Source organism: Phacochoerus africanus, chromosome 7, assembly GCF_016906955.1.
Source record: "Phacochoerus africanus isolate WHEZ1 chromosome 7, ROS_Pafr_v1, whole genome shotgun sequence".
Classification (NCBI taxonomy): Eukaryota; Metazoa; Chordata; class Mammalia; order Artiodactyla; family Suidae; genus Phacochoerus; species Phacochoerus africanus.
The window spans coordinates 68,918,005-68,931,118 of record NC_062550.1 but is presented as its reverse complement, the minus strand read 5'-3'; positions in this window follow the sequence as shown (position 1 = coordinate 68,931,118).

Here is a 13,114-nt window from a genome sequence, read left to right as displayed (position 1 = left end):
AGCTGTGGTGTAGGCTGCAGACCCGGCTCGGATCCCACATTGCTGTGGCTCTGGTATAGGCCGGCGGCTACAGCTCCAATTAGACCCCTGGCCTGGGAACCTCCATGTGCCATGGGAGACGCCCTAGAAATGGCAAAAAAAAAAAAAAAAAAAAAAGCCAAAATACAATAAAATAAAATAAATCAGCACAAATACAAATGTTATAAAGTTCAATGAATAGAAGTGGCAAAGGCAGGAGAGGGTGCTGGCCCTCGTGCAGTAGAGGAGCCAAGAGGCTCACAAAGGGGAGGGCTCTCCCCTCTCGCCTCCTTAGCAAGAGAAGCTGCATGTGCAATTGAGAAACTGAGTTCAGTGACAAACTACACACCCTTCCTTGATGCTGACGGCTGCAGCCTCCTTCTGCCCTACGTCCTAGCTGGCTATTGGAGAACCAGAGAGGAAGGTGACAGAGCCCCCTACCTGCAGGTATCCAGAAGGAGAAGTTAGACTGCACTCTTTGGGGACCAAGGAGAGGCTCCCCCAGTCAGTCAGCCTTACCATTGTCTTGGGATTCAGACAGAGCAGTGGAGGGAGGGGACATATTGATGGGGACAGAGAGACAATGTCTCTTGCTTTAGACCAGGGCTCCAGGCCAGGCATCAAGCAGGAAGCAGCCTGGCCTAATTTTTTAGATGAATTCCATGCACCCAATCCTTTCTCAGCACCATCCATTCTACGGCTCAGCTTCATCTTCCCAAAAAACCCTTTCAACACACCATTCAACTTTAAGTACCTCCTCTTTATCACCTGACTTCTAATGCCACCTAATGCAATCTAATGGATATAATGGTTGTTATATCCATTTAATCAAGGTCTAGAGAAGGGACATGATTTGTCCAAGATCCTCTGGCTGGTTGGGACAAAGAAAGAACAGACTCTTGAGCCCAAGACACAAAACCCTTCCACGATATCTGTCTTTCCATCCAACTCCCCCTCTGTATTCCATTAGGCTAGGCTCTTTACTGTCCCATGCACGACACAATGCTGCCATCGCTGTCATCCTGCAGGTCTTCTGCTTTTCATCCCCTCAGAGGATGATTAGCTGGTTAAAGCCCAACTCCCTGGGTAGACATTTTCGCATGTGGGTAGAAGCAGTGGAGGTGATCGCTACTCCTGGGAATGGCTGGTGCAGCCCCTCAACGTCATGGGAATGTCTCACCATGTTTTGTGGATGAACAGGTCTTGGAGGAGTTCAGGGTGAACTTAGGGAAGAAAATGTCAGCGTACAGGGGAAGGAGTTCTCATCGTGGCTCAGCGGTAATGAATTGGACTAGTATCCATGAGGATGCAGGTTTGATCCTTGGCCTCACTCAGTGGGTTAAGGATCCAGCGTTGCTGTGAGCTGTGGTGTAGGTCTCAGATGCAGCTTGGATCCTGTGTTGCTATGGCTGTGACACAGGCAGGGAGGTTCAGCTCCCATTTGACTCCTAGCCTGGAAACTCCCATATGCTGCGGGCACAGCCCTGAAAGACACACACACACATACAAAAGAGGGAAAAATGCATCTGACCAAAGACCAAAGGAAGTCACTTGGTAAGAGCCAACAACAGGTGTAGGAACAAATATTTCCGTTCTAAGTCAAAGAAAACTTTTATGGGGTAGCTGGGTTTAGTAACAATGGTGTGTTTCAGCCTGATGGGCTTGGGCTTTCATACTTTCTTAATGATCTCCAGATGTTACACACATGTGTGCACGTGCACACACACACAGATGACCAAAACAATAGTTATGGTCCAGGGTTAACCCTTAGGTATGGGTCTGCAAATAGCAAGCAAGCAAGCACACCACATTCTGAATATTCAAGACACGCTCTCTCTGGGTCCATTGGCAGGATTATCACTGGTCCAGGCGGACAGGGTCTGTTGATTGGCACTAGAAGAGAGGAAGCTGTTCTGTGGTGTGAGAATTCATGCCTATCCTTCAAAAACGCCAAATCGAGAACAGAAGCCAACTTAACCAGTGAAATCTCAGCTCTCATCTCTCCCAGAGAGAAGTGGCCTTTGTGCCCAACAGAAGCTTGCCCTCCCATCATCACTGCACCTCTTGATGGTACGAGAGCCTCCCCTCTTTGTGGAGCACATATGTGGCGCACAGTGGGGACCAGGGGAGACCAGACACTGATCTACCTGACTCTGATCCCATGCCCAGCACCATCCTTAATGTGGTAGAAACTTTGAAAAGTTCAATAAACAAATGAATGAGAATAAACCGCAGTAACTCTGAGGTAATCATGTCTGGCTAATTATTTGATAAAAAGATTATCTGGAACTATGGTCTTTCTGATCTCAGCTTCCTAACTGTATTTGAAATCATGTGCTTATTTTTCTCCTTGTGAGGGAAATTTAAACTGAAATCCTGTCATCGGTCTATGTCTATCTATGCACAGCTTTTACTGAAAGCTATAAGGGAAATAAGTGCCCCTTTATCATCTTACAGCTATGAGATTATTAGTGAGTTTTAGGATTACAATATGCTTCCTTTCTTCCTCAGTTTAAGTAACAAATAATTGTGGGTTTCTATTGGGAACCACCTTAAGCTATACATGTAACCAGATAGTCAAGATAGATTCATTTTGGAAGTGCCCTCGTGGTGCAGTGGATTAAGGATCTGGTGTTGTCACTATGGTGGCTTGGGTTGTTGCTGTCACCAGTTTGATCCTGGCCTGGGAACTTCCGCATGCCATGGACATGGCCAAAAATAAAATAATAAAATAAATTTTTTTTTTAAATAGGTGGTTTGGTCAAAACTCTCTTTATCTAAAAATTCAGATAAGGAGTTCCCATGAGGTTGTGGGTTCAATCCCTGGCCTCAATTAGTGGGTTGAGGATCTGGTGTTGCCGTGAGCTGTGCTGTAGGTTGCAAACGCAGCTGGGATCTGGCGTAGCTATGGCTGTGGCATAGGCCAGTGGCTACAGCTCTGATTAAACCCCTAGCCTGGGAACCTCCATATGCTGAGGGAAGAGGCCCTAGAAAAGGCAAAAAGACAAAAAAAATTAAAATACAATAAAATAAAAATTCAGATAAACAGAATGATCAGAACCAGATTTTTGCTCAGTCCTATGAAATAAGCACTGATATTCAGAAGGATGTCATTGGGTTATAATAAGACCTTTGTAACTCACCAAAGAAACCTTTAGCCATTTTAGTATAATGTTAAATATTATACTAAATATTTGCTCTCACAGTCGCTTAACTAAGCCACCTGTTAAATGATATAATATAGGTAAAAGGATGTAACACTGTGCCTGACACATGATAACTGCTCAACCAATGATTATTGAAGCAAACAATTTGGGCTAAATGGCAACATTTAAACCTACAGATTAGTGGTTCACAAATTAAGGACCATCGGAATCACTTGGAGGGCTGGTGCAGCCATCAAATGCTTGTTAAGTCACCACCCCCAGAATTTTTGACTTAGTAGGTCGAAGGTGGGACTCAAGATCCTGCATTTCTAACAACTTCAAAAGTGATGCTGAAGCTGCTGGTTTGGGGACCACACTTCTAAAACCACTGCTATTGCTCCACTCTTCTGGACCATATGAAACACTCTCCACCTTTGGCTTCTATGGTAGACACTTCTGCCGATTGCTTATCCAATATCCATTTTCCCTTCCACTTATTAATAGACTCCTATTTTATTCTAGGCAGCAATGCAAATAATACCTTTCCCAGCTTCACTGCTCTTAAGTGCAGCCAATAATACAGAAACAGAAGTTGTCTGACAGCACTTATAGGAGACTATCTAAAAGTAGTGCAAAAAGTTGACACAAGCGTTTTTGCTCTTCTCCCCTCTTCCATTTATTATAATGTGGACATGATAGTTGGAGCTCCAGCAATGATCTTGGACCATGAGGCAAACTTCACCTGGGAAGCCATCTACAAAAGTTTATGGAACAGAAGCCCAGAATGAGCCAGAGTCCTTCGTGTCAACATGGAGCAGCCAAGTCAGCCTGTTGATTGTTTATCTCCGATTTATTCTGTATAAAAAAAAAAATGCCCAAAAATTTAAGCCACTATCATTTTGGTTTTCCATTTATGCAGCAAACCTAATCATATCATATCTGATTCAGCTTCCAACACACTGTTGTGCTCATTTTGTCCTGCAGCTGCTCAAATTACTCCTTTTGCTCCTGCCTCTTCCTTCTTATCGTCTCCAATTTCTTTTCTCTTTAACTTTTTTTTTTTTGCTTTTAAACCATAGCTTATCTAAAGATCTGACCTTACCTGTCTTTTCTTCTCTACTCCATTCTTCTCCTCTTCTTTCTCTAGACTTGTTTTTGACAATCTCAGCCGGCTTGGTTGCACTAATTATAATCTCTATTCTGAAGCCTCCTGATTTTGAAACTACAACCTTGCAATTGCAGAAAAAGAGCTGCTCTATGTCTCCACTCAGATAGCCCAGGGGACTGACACAGTCAATGCTTCCCAAACCAAACATCTGCTCTTCCCTCCAGAATCTGCCGGTTTTCCTTTGTTCCCCACTTTTTATAAGAGATTCCTCTGACTTCTCCTTCACCTTCTGGAGACCTTGAAGTCATCTTGAACTTCACCTTCTCCCTTGGCTTGATAAATGACCAGTGATAAATCCTGTCAATTTATCTGCCATGTATCCTCCAGCTTAACTCTCCTCTCCATTCCAAATTTTATTGTTGTTGTTCACGTCTTCATCATCTTTCTTCGAGGGCCACTGAACTAGCCTTATAACTGTTCTCCCTCGTAACTATTCCTCTCACCTGTGTCTGTGAGTGTGGGTGAAGGACCACGCTTAGCAAACACAGGTCCCGTGCAGCCATTGTAATCCATCTATTTGATGGCCCAACATCTGATACTGACATAAACTCTCACACATGATCTCCACTACTTCCCACGTACGCTTGACCTAAACCTCACCCAACCTATACAATTTACCATCCTCAATATTTAACCTAAACTCCTTGTTACTATTTTTTTTTGTCTTTTTGTCTTTTTTGTTGTTGTTGTTGTTGTTGTTGTTGTTGTTGCTATTTCTTGGGCCGCTCCCGCATCATATGGAGGTTCCCAGGCTAGGGGTTGAATCGGAGCTGTAGCCACCGGCCTACGCCAGAGCCACAGCAACGCGGGATCCGAGCCGCGTCTGCAACCTACACCACAGCTCACGGCAATGCCGGATCCTTAACCCACTGAGCAAGGCCAGGGATCGAACCCGCAACCTCATGGTTCCTAGTCGGATTCGTTAACCACTGCACCACGACGGGAACTCCCCTTGTTACTATTTTATCAAGTTCTTTTGCCAATAATCACGACTACTTTCCACACTCCCCCGCTTGAACCCTACGTGCTCTTGAGGTCCAACCAAAATGTCATCGCAAGACCCCACAAGGCCTTCCATGATCTCTTGAGCTAAAAGTTCTCTCTCAAATCCTATTTTATAGGCACATCTTGGGGCACCGATTTTCCTCTTGGTATGGTAGCAATCAAGATACATGCTTTGTCTCATTAACTAGACCTGTCTTATTCACCCTGCTTGTCCTTCCAATGCCAATATGACAGGGGCTCCATAAGTGCATCTTACTGCTGAGAACATGAGTAAATCTGTAAGTGTTAAATGTTTGACTACTTATAGTCTGTCCTCTCATCACCATGGTCACTGCCTCCTCCGCTTCCACCTCTCAGACTTCACAACTTCGGATAAAATCAGCAAAGAAAAGTAAGGAAAAGACAGCAAGGAAGTATGCCAATATGCTCAATTCTTGGAAAAAAATAAATAAAACAGCAAGAAAGAGGGGACGTTTTGATTGAGGTTGGAAGGATAAGAAGACGAGGACTATGAACATTTTGTGTGTGTGTGTGCAGGAAAGACATTTTGTTCCTTTAAGATCATGAAAGCCCCTGCTGAAAGGAGTCCAGGGGACATGGTCCCCTGAGTGCCAGACGACAGGGTCTCTCTACTCCCAGCCCAAGTCTTTGCCCTGCTCCACTGCAGCCAAACTGTCCCTCGGGGAGGTGTGTACCTGCTGAAATGGTCCATACCTTCCAAAGACTCTCCATGCTTTTTGGAGCTCAAAGTCCCTCTCACTTTCACTGCAACACGAAGGGGAGATGTTAAGAGCTATGCGTCGCATGCTGGGATTTATTGCCTTCATGCGGTACACAAAGGGCGACATCACGCCCTCTCCCTTGGCTGTGTGGACCACTCTGTTTGGCATGCATCGCCTTCCCCCAGAGACATGCAGGTGGGTCCCCTCTCTCCTTCCAGGACACCGAGACAGATGCAGGGACGAGCCCATGCTTGGTGTCCTGGACCCAAAATTCTATTTTAACCTGATTAATAATAGACCTTTCGGTTCTCAGCTTTCTTCTCTGAATATAATCTGCATAAAAGACCCATGTTTACCATCCCGCAGAGAGCAATGCTAATTAAGGAGTGTTCTATTTATCTTTTTCCAGCTGGTTCACAGTCTGAAGGCAAATACTTCTTGTCAACCAATAATTGGTGAAGAGGATGTGTTTTTACCCATTAGATGACCATAGCAATGGGAGTGTCAATTTCCTGCTTTCTCTCCTCCTGTATTCCTCCAACCCAGTGCACTCTGGGACCCAAGGCAGCAGCTTCCTCCTGCAAGGATCTGGTCACACTCATCCAGCCTTAGGGGAAAGCCTGGGAAATGGGATTCGGGCATCAGCCCTTGGCCTCCGTCCTGGTCCCCACGTGCCTCACAAAGAGGAGAAGTGCCGCCTGCATGGCTGACCCGTCTTTCACACTTCTGTCCACCTTCCTGCAGCTCTTTTCCTTCAAGACCCGCTCCCTTTGGCATCCCCTCCCCCTCACCTTGCCCCAAATGTGTTCTCCTGGCAGAGGAATGAAATCCCCATCTCTCCAGGTTTCTAATGCTTGAAACATCCTCTTAATCCCAGCGACCTTTTTCTGATACCACCTCTTACTTTGGTAAAAAGAAGGAGCACGCTATGGTTTCCAAGGGGTAGGATGTGGTGGGGTGGGGAGGGAATTCTGGACAATGCTTGAGGGCAGAGGATGAGACATGAAGACAAAAGGCTTTCCTCTGAACCCTGACTGTTTTTCCCCTTAAAGGATCTGAAACGAGCTAGCGCCTTACACTGTGATAAGGATTGATGTCATTCTGAAAATTTTTGCCTGGTCCTCATGAGAAATCTGTATTCCTTCCACTTGGCTGGCGAGATAATAATCCTCACCTTATTATGCTAGAGGACTATGCGCCCCCTCCATGCCCTGTGCTTTATTACAGAATTTCATCACACTCACTGACAAGGAAGAGTGTCTTGCCCAGATCACTTCTCTTGATCACCCAAGCTCCTCCTGCCATCGTGGTGGAGGAAGGGGAGTCACCTATCCACATAGAAACGTGGCTCTGGGCTTTAGGGAGGTGATGGATCTTAAACCTATGAAGTCACTATCTGCAATGTTAATGAGCTCCCAACTGACCTGGAAGGGACGCACCTGTGAACTGCAGTCTGGGAGCATGGACAGATTGGGCCCCTCCATCTTCCAGTTGGGGGCACCCTCGCAAGTCTCAGGTGATGCAGGAGAGGCTGGAGGTTCTGCCTGGACCCTTCCACGTTTCAGTGACCATATATTTTTCTACCATCACTGTTTCAGATGCTATTCATATGCAGGATGGTTCACAGAAAGCTCTTCAACTGATAAGCATTCAGACATTTTCCAAGCATCTATTATGAGCCTACCATACGCCAGAACATTTAAAGTGCCTTCATGAGCAGTGCAGGCAATGAGGGGTGTTTGTGATACAACTGGACAGCGTGGACTGGAGTGCCGAGGGAACTCTTCCTAAAATAGTCAGAATCAATGTTTCCTTTAGAGACAGAGTCAACTTCATTTCCCCAAAGACATGAAGAGCCTCAGCCCCAACGACCCACGTGTATTTATCTTTCATCTGTTCTCGGTCCTGAAACACCTGGTTGGATGGTTTCCTGGTGGAAACTGTGGAGGAGGAACAGCTGGATTATGACAGCCCTGGGCTGCAGTCTGTCCAGCTGTGGCCCTGGATCTGCCACGGACCAGAAGGGGACTGTCAGGCAGATGTTTATACTCCTCCAGCAGAGATCAAGTCAAACCCAAGGACCTACGGATTCCACTCCCAAGATTTTATCCTAAGGCATGTTTTCTCAACCTCATCACTGTGGACCTTTTGGACTAGATGGTGTTTGCTATGGAAAGATGTGCTGTTAAGTAGGGTGTGGAGCAGCACCCCTGGCCTCTAGACAATAGTAGCAACCCTCCCAACAACTTGTGATAATTAAAATCTTCAGACGGCGCCAACTATCTCACCTCCAATTGAGAACCATGGGCGTAGGACATCACAAGAACGATGGTTGCCTAAGCAGCGAGGTCTGCAAGCAGCACTGTTTATAACAGTAAAAAATATTTAAACTGTTGGCATCAACAGCAAGAGAGGGTTAGCAAATTATGATACATTCATCTGATGGCATATTATGTAGTCATTAGAGACAAACAGATGAAATTACATAGAGAGTCATATCAAATGACATTAAATCTAAGAGCAGGACATTAAATTATAGGCACATAATGCAGTTGAGTAAGAACGATCTGAGTTATACAAGTTGAGGCTTAGAAGCACCTTGAAAGTCACCAAGCCAAACGACCTGCTTTTCGGATTCTCAGATTTCTTTGGAGACCCCCTTATTAAGGGGGAACATACCCTGCTGGACCCCTCTGTATTTGTTTCCTATAGGTGCTGCAAGAAATCACCATCAACTCAGAAGCTTAAAATATAGAAATGTATTCTCTCAGTCTGGAGCCAGAAGCCTGAAATCAAAGTGTCTGTAGGCGGGTCCTCTCTCTCTGAAGGCTCTAGAGAGAATCCTTCCTGGATTCTTCCAGCTTCCAGTGGCTCCTGGCATTCTTTGGCTTGTGGCTACATCCCTCCAAGCCCCACTTTCTCCCCGGTGTCTGTGTCCCAGACTCCAACCCCTTTCTCTTATCATGACACCAGTCATTGGATTTAGGGCCTCCCTAAACCCAGAATAATCTCCTCTCAAGATCCTTAATTATATCTGCAAAGCCCCTATTTCCCAATAAGGCCCATTGACAGGTCCTGGGGCTCAGGATGGGGATATGCCTTTGGGTGGTGATGGGAGAAATTGCATTTGAAACCACAATACTTTTTTTTTTTTTCCTTTTTGACCACGCCACAGCATGTGGAAGTTCCTGGGCCAGGGGTCAAACCCACACCACAGCAGCAACCCAAGCTGCAGCAGTGACAATGCCAGGTCCCCAACTCACTAAGCCACAAATGAACTCTAAACCCACAATACCTCCTACTGACTACTCGCTCTTCCTCAGGTGGGATTTTCTGTTCTTGGACAGCTTTAGAGCAGAATGTCCTTTCCTTTTTTTTTTTTTTTCTTAAACTTTTTAAAAAGTTCCCAGGCTGGGAGTGGAACTAGAGCCATAGCTGCTGGCCTATGCCACAGCCACAGCAACGTGGGATCCAAGCCACATCTGCAACCTACACCACAGCTCAAGACACCATCAGATCTTTCACCCACTGAGTGAGGCCAGGGATCAAACCCTCGTCCTCATGGATACTAGTTGGGTTCCTAAGCCACTGAACCATGACAGGAACTCTGGGGAACGTCCTTCTTGACATGGCATAAACACCCTCACATATGCACAGTTATTAGGCTCACTGGAGAAATGTAAGCAGTGAGAGTTGTTGGATGTTGAGACTGCAGAATTTGTTTTTCTTTAGCTCTGCATTTTTCTAGTTGAAAAACAAAAACCTGCTTTCTCTTTCCTCCTAGGACCCAGACTCATAGTACATGTAAAATAACTCTGCACAAGCGAAATGCCAAACCGATGTAAGGATGCTCATGGATGACGTCACCCTCCTCTTGCTGACCCTTGACTGACCTTTAACTGTGTGTTTTACCTGATAAGCCTGTGCTTGGAGCATCGCCAAAAGAGGGTCATTGAAAACATACTTTTTGGAAGAAAATAATGTCTGCTATTTTTTTTTAATATATCTATTTTTCTTCTTTTTATGGCTACACCTGCCGCATATGGACGTGCCCACGCTAAGGTATAGAATTAGAGCTGCAGCTGCCAGCCTACACCACAGCCGAAGCAATGCTGGATCCAAGCCGTGTCTGAGACCAACACCACAGCTCCCAGCAACGCAAGACCCTTAACCCGCTGAGCGCAGCCAGGGGTCGAACCTGCATCCTCATGGATGCTAGTGGGGTCCGTTACCGCTGAGACTCAAGGGGAACTCCCATTTTTCCAGGTATCAACTTGTCTTGACAATTCCCCTTCCCCCTCCCCCAGCCTCCAACCACCCCAGGGCTCATTCACACCGTGGTATAAAACAGTGACCACAGCTTAAATTATTGCCTCCCCCAGGGGATTCAAAATCCTAAACCTAAACAGTGAATTTCATGCATCATCTAACATGGAGATGTGAGGTCCAAGGGGGAGATGGGAAGGCCTTTAATAAATTACCCTCCACCCTGGGCTGGACCCCCTGCTGGGGTGTGCCCTGCAGCAACTTCCCCACCCCTACCCCAATTCCACCCCTGTTGTCCGGGTGTATCTGCCTTATTCTGAGATGTGGATACCACCAAGTCTTTCTCTCCTTGACTCTTTTTCTCTGTCCCCACCCAGCCTTTGCCTTCCTCCTTCTTCCTGCTACTTCAAGTTCTCATCGCTCCCCAGGGGGGTGGGGGGGGACCATCCATCTTATTCACTAGGTATTCAATTAGAGCAGACCTCAGCCACCCACCTCCCCCCCATCCCTCCCTCCCTTCCTCCCTCCCTGCCCGCCCCCTGTGTCACCCTTCAGGAAGCAATATATAACACAATCCATGCACTACTGGCTGCCCGCCATCCCCAGCCTGAGTCCCCATTAACTCCGCCAAGGCAAATGAATAAATAAATCTCTAAGGGGGGAACGGGAGAGGAGGAAGAGCTGGTCCAGAGCTAATGAAGGTCACTCCCAGCAAGCCTCCCACTCCCACTTCAGTGAAATGAGCCCAGGACCCGGGATGGGAGCTTCCTCTGCCGGAAGCTGTGTTTCTGTCTGCCGTGTCCGTTCAGGAGCCCAGGGCAATTGTCAGAGCTCTCACCTTAACATGTGAGAGCTCACATTCTCACACACCATAAAGCGGCTTGAGGCAGAAAGGCACGATGTCTGGTCCAGCCAGACATTACCTGCTGAGATAACGAGTAAAATGATGCCCCTGCGCCCATGACACATGAAGTCCGTCACTGCAGGTGGGGCAGAAGGACAGTCTCCCCATCATTTCAGGGATGGGTGCCATCTCGCCCAGGACCAAAGATGACAGTGGAGCCAGATCTCACTGACTTTCATTCATTGACGGTCACATTTCTCTAAAAGGGGGACAAGGACCCCTGGGAGTCTCTGGCTGTATACCACAAGGGACATGAAACCCCAGGACACATGAGACACTTTTTTCTGGATGCTCAAAGTGACCTGATTGTAATTTGAGACATAATTTAATATTAATAACATTAATCTCAGTATATTTACATAATCTATATTGTATATTACCTATCACGTATAATGTAATGCATATATAATACATAAATACCCAAAAAATCATGGAATAGGAAAAAACATTAGAAAACAAAAGACGAAGTAATTTCAAGCTCATCATCTTCATCGCATGGGTTTCCTGGGATAAACTATCATTCTCCCCCAACTTAGGATGGGTCCTTGACCAGCATAGTGTGAGAAGCTCTGCCCACAGCCTCCTTGGGTTGATCTGATGAACTGACCTTGACCCCCAAAGAACCCCTCATTGAAGAATTCTCAGTGAGCATGTATAACCTACATGTAGAACGTTCAGCCAGAGCAGGTCTGACCTAATTCTGCTGCTGCTGCTTAGCCACTAGACTTGTTTCCAAATCTTCACCAAGCCCAATTGGCTGATCACCTCAGTCCATCACCTTCAATGGTCCTTCTCTCTGTCTCTGCCATCCACCAGGTCTCTCAACCAGAAACCTGGGAGAGTCATTCTTTCTTAACTCCCCCAGGACCCCTCCCCGCCCACCATGGCCAATCCAACCCATCATCCCACCCCAGATAGATCCCCAATCCAACCCTCCACCTCCACTCCCCACTCCCACATCCAAGCCATCATCATTTCTGACCTGAGCCACTGCAGTAGCTTCCCAAACTTCTCCCTTTTCCCCTCTAGATTCTCTCCTACCCATTTGCCATACATCAACAACAGGGGTCTTAGGAAATAGAAACAGATCATCTCACCCCTGCCAATGTCCCAGTGGTGCAAGGTAAAAATCCAAACTCCTTAACACAGCCTCCCAGGCTCTCTGAGGCCTGACCTGGGCCTTCCAGAGCATCCTCATCTCCTACAGGCTTTCCCCACCCATTCAGCTCTAGCTAAGCTGGTTCCCTTCCCATGCCTTGAACATGCCAAGTTCCCTCCTGACTCCAGCCTTGGCCCAGGCTGGTTCCTCTCCCAAAGACTTCAGCCCAAATTCTTGTCATGCCTTCTGTTCACATTTCATAGCACAGCTGAGATGATGCTTCTTCCAAAAAGTCTTCCCGTGTTGCTCAGTCCAAAGCACAGGCCTCTTCCCTTTGTTTTCTCGTATGGCATTTTCTTTATAGTACTTACTGCTATTTTTAGTCGTGGAGCTGTTAGTTGTTGTTACACAGTGAATTCCCATCTCCTCCTCTAGCTTATAAGCACCTTAGAAGCAGAGGCTATGTCTGCTTTGCTCAGCATCGAATAAGCAATGATTAGCCAAGACCTGCTCCCTAGAAAGTGCCCAATATTTCTTTACTTCGTGAATGAATGATTGAATAACTTTCAAGGAGAAGGCCATCCTGGAACAGAAGGATAGGAAAAACTTAGCTCCTGCACCAGGAACCGCAAAAGCTGGATTTCAGTGCCAGCTGTGACACTGAGGCACGCTGCGACCCTTCCCCGGGAATGTCCTCTCTCCAAACGCCATTCTGGAAAAGCACAGAGTGGGAGTGGGCTCTGATCATTCAGCATTTCCTTCCTGGAAATTCTTTTCTAAAAATCT